A 7,106-nucleotide genomic window follows, 5' to 3' on the forward strand; every position below is an offset into this window, starting at 1 on the left:
TTTTCTTTTGCGTTGATTTCTGTCTCTTTCCATGTCTGCCTCTCTCTTTAGTATTGTGTAGTGTAGACCCTGCTCAGAGCGGGGACTGGATGTAAGAAAGCACATCAGTGCTTATCTATTATCCTCGCAAAATAAAAAAAAAAAACAAATTGTGTGTGTGTGTGTGTGTGTGTCTCTCTCTCTCTCTCTTTTTCTCTTATCTGCCCCCCCCCCCCCCCCCCCCCCCCCCCCCTCTCTCTCTCTCTCTCTCTCTCGTTCCCACTGATAAGAATGATGGCTGAAAAGGAACGCACAGCCACAGTTCCACTTTTCAGACACTGGCTGTGTTACTGGTCCCTGACATGCTATCTCCATTCTTTTCCCCCCTTTTTTTTCTGGGAGGGCACAATACCCTGCAAGTGAAGCTCTAATGGCGCTAAACACTTCATGAATTATCACTGCTTAATTACCCAGGCATGATTATATTATTATTATTCTTAATTAGCCAGATGTGATTGTGTTACATGTCGTTTCCACATTCTCCGGTATTGTGTACTGTGTAACTGGACATCAATGAATGAATACAACCATGTGACACGTCGGGAATAGATCACCAAAGTGAAAAATATGTACAAATATACGTTTATATGTATATATCAACATAGTCCCGTCTAGATTGCACGTCGTTTCAATGATGATAATGATGATGATGACGATGATGATAATAATAACAACAATACTACTACTACTACAAATAATACAAATAGAGCTAGTAATTATAACAACGTAAATAATGATAATAATAATCACGATGATGATGATGATGATGATGTGCATAGATACACTGCTTACCTTGCAGCTCCAAGCGCATTTAGCGTTGCATGGGGTATCTACTTACTGTTCATTTGTTTGGTGAATGCAATGTTATGTACTGTATGAATGCGAGCGCGCGTCTGTGTGTGTGTGTGTGTGTGTGCCCGCGCGAGCGTTGTGTGTTGGGTGGGGGGTTGGTGGATGGGGAGGTTGGATGCGTGCGGTTCGTGCATATGTTCGTCTCCGTGTGTTTGCAAGCTCTCTCTCTCTCTCTTGATCTCGATCTCGATTGAGTGTATTACACATTTTGTAATTTGGTATGGGGTTGTTTGGTTTTTTTTTGGTTTTATTTTCGTTTACTATTTTTTTCAGATTTTCATTTTCTTTTTTTTTCTTCTTTTTTTCAGATTTCTGTTTATGGTCTGTACCTTCCCAACAAAAGTTCAAACTGGGGTGATGATTGTTCGTTCTGTTCCGTATACACACATACGGAGTATGACTGCAGTGTAGAGAAAAATTTTTAAAAGATGCAATAAAATCCCTCATGGACAAATCGGTATTAAACACATTTTAGTTACTCTGAACCAGATTTGTTTCTTCTTTTCTCCTAATGCTATTTGAATCAGATTAGCTTTTACCATAAGGGGATTTTTTGTCCATGTAATGAAGTGTATTCTGTCTTCCTGCTTCGCAAAGTGGACAAGGTCTTTCTTGGCCTAAAAGGTAGGGGTTAAAGAAAACCTGACATTATGTAACCATTATAATCACATCAGTGTTGGTTGTTTGAAAGCAGCAGACCAAGATGGGAGACATACTGACGCCTCTGAAGCCGTGATGATGGTGAGATCAGCATCCGAAGACACCAACAGCAGTACTACCTTTTGGGCAGTCAGTCAGTGGATCAGTCCAACAGCACAGAAAGAAAGGTAGAGACAAGAGGTGTGGAAGGCTGCAGTGTGGCGAGTGGTGGAGTGTTTCTAGTTGGGCCTGGTGTCTACACGGCAGTGTCATCATCTGGGGAGCTGGAAAGGACCTTGATGGGATTATAGTCATTCAGGGTGATGATACGGATGTTGTTGGTGTGGCCCGGGCCGGTCCCCAGCCCAGTCATGATGATCAGATTGCGTTTCAACTCCAGCAGCTGTCTGGCGTGACCCACGGACACGGCAAAATTGATGCGGCGGTCTATCTCCTCGGCCCAGTTGCCCTTGACTGCGACCTCGTGACAGTGTTCACACTCCTGGTAGTGGATGGGGAAGATGCCGCGATGCAGGTGACACTGGCGGGCCACCCTGCCGTTGCGCGTGATGGCCAGGATGGGGCAGCGCGGGCGGTAGCAGGACACCAGGTGGGCCGACCTGCCGCTAGAGGTCACCACGATAATGGCGGTGGCGTTGACGGCGAAGGACGCACTGACGGCGGCGATGGCGATGGCATGTTCGGCGTCTGTGAAGAGCGGCGTCTCCCGGCATAGCTCATCGAAGAGTTTGGCATGGAAGACGGCGGCCTCGGCCTCTCTGCAGATGCTGTGCATGGCCGAGACGGTCTCCACGGGATACTTGCCCTTGGCTGTCTCCCCGGACAGCATCACGCAGTCAGCGCCGTCCAGCACTGCGTTGGCCACGTCATTGGACTCGGCGCGCGTGGCGCGGGGCTTGTAGGTCATGCTTTCCAACATTTGGGTGGCGCAGATGACGGGCTTACCGGCACGGTTACACTTGGCGATCATCATCTTCTGGGCAGTGAACACCTTCTCGGGGGGGATCTCGATGCCCATGTCACCCCGGGCAACCATGACCCCGTCAGTGGCCTCCAGAACGTCATCGAAGTTCTTGATGCCCTGGTGATTCTCCAGTTTGGCCATGATCTTGATGTGCTTACCCTTCTCTCCCAGGACTTTCCGCATCTCCCTGATACCGTCGCCGGAACGGATGAAGGAGGCAAACACAAAGTCCACCCCCATTTCTACACCCCACTCCAGATCTTTTTTGTCCTTCTCAGAGACTGCAGGTAAATCGACAGGTACTCCGGGAAGGTTGCAGCCCTTCTTGCTGCCAAGGACACCGCCGTTTTCAATGTCACACATCAGGAAGTCCGATCCCTTCTCTTTCACCACCACAGAGATGAGGCCGTCGTCGATGTAGATTCGTTTGCCGACATCCATCACCTTGATGATGTTACGGTAGTCCACCCACAGCACACTCTCCGAGCATTTCTCCTTGAAGCTGTCATCAATGGTGATTTTGATCATCTGCCCGGTGGTAAGGGTCACCTCCGCCGTGGGGCCTCCCACTAACAGCCCAGTTCGGATTTCGGGTCCTTTGGTATCCAGGGCTATTCCGACACAACATTCATCTGGATAAGTAGCTACCGCTTCGCGAACATTATCCAGTGTGCCTTTGTGGAACTCATAGGTTCCGTGCGAGAAGTTCAAACGCGCTATGTTCATACCTGCTTTCATCAGTTTATGCAGCATGTGGACCTCACGGGTGGGAGGGCCGATGGTGCAAATGATGCCGGTCATACGCACACTGTACGGCTCTGAGTCGATGTCTAAAGCGCACATATGATCAAAATGGGTTCGTGCTTGGGCCAGCTTCATTTGCTGTTCAGACATGGGTGGGCCCAAGACTTTTTCCGATCTCGCCAGCATCTGCGCCATTCTGATTGTCAGCCGTGAGGAGATAACCAAAAAAGAAAGAAAAAAAAAAAAAAGTTGCAGCAGCAAGGCGAAGCGGTCAGCCGGGCAGACAGCTTCCCGGTGTTGTTTCTGACGTAAAGAGATTTACGTCATCATCTCCACGTCATGTTAATCGTCGCTTTTTGTCATGTTTCGTTTTCTATTCTTTTCTTTTCTTTTTTTGTTTAATTTGCATGGAAGACAACGAAGTACTTTTTAGTTTTGTGATTTTAGATGTCAGTTAAAGTACTGGTTCAGCATTGTAATGTATGTGCCTAGTTTCAAGTATTGGGATTGTTTTTAAGTATTGTGATGTTGTTTTACGTTGTTGTTGTTTTTTTTATATGACTATTGGTGTTGGGCGTTGTGATACGTGGAAGGTGCATTGGTTGGGTGCGGTGAGAGTGGTGTTGTTTGAAGAATTGTGTGTGTGAGAGAGAGAGAGAGAGAGAGTTTGAATGTGCTTTGGTGTTTGGTCTTTGCAGGTTATGGGTGTTGGTATTTCAGTTTAAATGTATGTTTTTACTCGTCGGGTTATATATACTGTGCAGTGCAATTGAGCATGTTTTGTATGAGGGGCGCTGTGTAGGTTGGATTGTTATTGTTGTTATTATCTTTGATGTAGTGTCATGTTTTGTATGAGGGGTGCTGTGTGGGTTGGATTGTTATTGTTGTTATTATCTTTGATGGTAGTGTCATGTTTTGTATGAGGGGTGCTGTGTGGGTTGGATTGTTGTTATTATTATCTTTGATGGTAGTGTCATGTTTTGTATGAGGGGTTCTGTGTGGGTTGGATTGTTGTTATTATTATCTTTGATGGTAGTGTCATGTTTTGTATGAGGGGTTCTGTGTGGGTTGGATTGTTATTGTTGTTATTATCTTTAATGGAGTGTCATGTTTTGTATGAGGGGTGCTGTGTGGGTTGGATTGTTATTGTTGTTATTATCTTTGATGTAGTGTCATGTTTTGTATGAGGGGTGCTGTGTGGGTTGGATTGTTATTGTTGTTATTATCTTTGATGTAGTGTCATGTTTTGTATGAGGGGTGCTGTGTGGGTTGGATTGTTATTGTTGTTATTATCTTTGATGTAGTGTCATGTTTTGTATGAGGGGTGCTGTGTGGGTTGGATTGTTATTGTTGTTATTATCTTTGATGTAGTGTCATGTTTTGTATGAGGGGTGCTGTGTGGGTTGGATTGTTATTGTTGTTGTTATTTTTTATGGAGTGTCGTGTTTTAATTTGTCATGTTTGCTTCTTCATTTGATCAACTTGCATGAATTATGTTAATGGATTATGGGACCTATTTGTTAAAAAATGGAACTGTTATATTTGTGAAGCGATTAGAGCAAAATTATTTGATTTGGCGCTATATATAAATGATCATTATGATGATTATTATTATCAGATATATAAAAAAAGAAATATGGTTGCGGGAGCCAGACGTGCCCACTGCTCACACACGTTTCCTTGGAAACGCCACAAAAAATGACGTACATGATACGACAAAAAATGTTTTTGTGGTGAGGGGAGACAGAATACTTTGTTGTTGTTGTTGTTGTTGTTTTTTAGGGGTGGGGGTGGGGGGGCTGTCAGCTTTTTGTGAAATATTTTTAAAAAATCAAATCTGAATTCTTTCAAAGCTGTTCTATTTATTCGTGTTCATAACCAACCAGGTATAATCCCACATTGACTAGATTTCATTTTTAGCCATCTGAACGAGAAAAAAAGAGAGAGAGAGGAGTTAATGAATAAATGAATTTCATTTCTGAGGGTATAAACTAAGCAAACAATGCTTCTTGGGAGTATCATAGAAAAAAAAAAAAGTGAAAGAGGTAAAGACTTTTTTTTAAGGAAAGAAACACATATCAAAACATTAGATTCATTACAATTCATATTTATTCATTTCATATATAGAGAGAGAAAGAAAGAGAGAGAGAGGGGGGGGGGGGGAGCAGAGATTAGTTTGTGCAATTTGTGAAAGAAATTTGCTGTTTTGTGATTCTTAGGTGTGGACTAGCCAATGATTGTTATTTTAATACCCCTTGCGCATACCAATTTCTTCAATTTTGAGCCAGTAAAAAATATTAAAACAAATTGAATCTGAAGCTGATCCTATTATTCATTCATATTCGTAGCCAAACACAGTTCCACTGTCATCGGACATAACACAGGCTGGGGTGTCCCTATCCGCTCGTCAGGGAATTAGAATAACACTTCATTCTGAACGCGAGCAAGGGTGTCCCTATCCGCTCGTCAGAGAATTAGAATAACAACACTTCATTCTGAACACAGGCATGGGTGTCCTTATCCGCTCGTCAGGGAATTAGAATAACACTTCATTCTGAACACAGTCACGGGTGTCCCTATCCGCTCGTCAAGGAATTAGAATAACACTTCATTCTGAACGCGGGCAAGGGTGTCCCTATCCGCTCGTCAGGGAATTAGAATAACAACACTTCATTCTGAACACAGGCAAGGGTGTCCCTATCCGCTCGTCAGGGAATTAGAATAACAACACTTCATTCTGAACACAGGGCAAGGGTGTCCCTATCTGCTCGTCAGGGAATTAGAATAACAACACTTCATTCTGAACGACAGGCAAGGGTGTCCATATCTGCTCAGTCAGGGAATTAGCAATAACAACACTTCATTCTGAACGCAGGCAAGGGTGTCCCTATCTGCTCGTCAGGGAATTAGAATAACAACACTTCATTCTGAACACAGGCAAGGGTGTCCCTATCCGCTCGTCAGGGAATTAGAATAACAACACTTCATTCTGAACACAGGCAAGGGTGTCCATATCCTGCTCATCAGAGAATTACAATAACAACACTTCATTCTGAACGCGGGCAAGGGTGTCCCTATCCGCTCGTCAGAGAATTAGAATAACAACACTTCATTCTGAACGCAGGCAAGGGTGTCCCTATCCGCTCGTCAGAGAATTAGAATAACAACACTTCATTCTGAACGCAGGCAAGGGTGTCCCTATCCGCTCGTCAGAGGAATTAGATAACAACACTTCATTCTGAACATGGGCAAGGGTGTCCCCTATCCGATCGTCAGAGAATTAGAATAACAACACTTCATTCTGAACACAGGCAAGGGTGTCCCTATCCGCTCGTCAGGGAATTAGAATAACACTTCATTCTGAACACAGGCTAGGGTGTCCATATCTGCTCATCAGAGAATTACAATAACAACACTTCATTCTGAACGCGGGCAAGGGTGTCCCTATCCGCTCGTCAGAGAATTAGAATAACAACACTTCATTCTGAACGCAGGCAAGGGTGTCCCTATCCGCTCGTCAGAGAATTAGAATAACACTTCATTCTGAACACAGGCTCGGATGGTGCTGTCCGCTGATCAGATCTGGGAGTGATGATAACATTAACACGGTTCGTTGTGATGGAACGCCTCTCAGGCTGGTGCTCACCTTGAAGCGGACAACCTATCACGCAGACTGGCATGTCCACACGCGCACGAGCACAAATACACACACACATAAGTTCAGACGCAATCACACATGCGCGCGCGCGCACACACACACACACACACACACACATATCCACACAAGGAGGAACATAGACTGAGACAGAGCAGAGGGAGAGACAAAGAGAGGAACGGAAAGACAGAG

At 44.6% G+C, this 7,106-nt stretch overlaps 1 pseudogene; it reads right to left on the reverse strand.

The window, feature by feature from the left end:
* Positions 1-1,606: 1,606 nt before the first annotated feature.
* LOC143294395 (pyruvate kinase PKM pseudogene) lies at positions 1,607-3,427 on the reverse strand (annotated as a pseudogene).
* Between the last annotated feature and the right edge of the window lie 3,679 nt (positions 3,428-7,106).

The sequence above is a fragment of the Babylonia areolata genome, chromosome 1 (assembly GCF_041734735.1).
Source record: "Babylonia areolata isolate BAREFJ2019XMU chromosome 1, ASM4173473v1, whole genome shotgun sequence".
Lineage (NCBI taxonomy): Eukaryota > Metazoa > Mollusca > Gastropoda > Neogastropoda > Buccinidae > Babylonia > Babylonia areolata.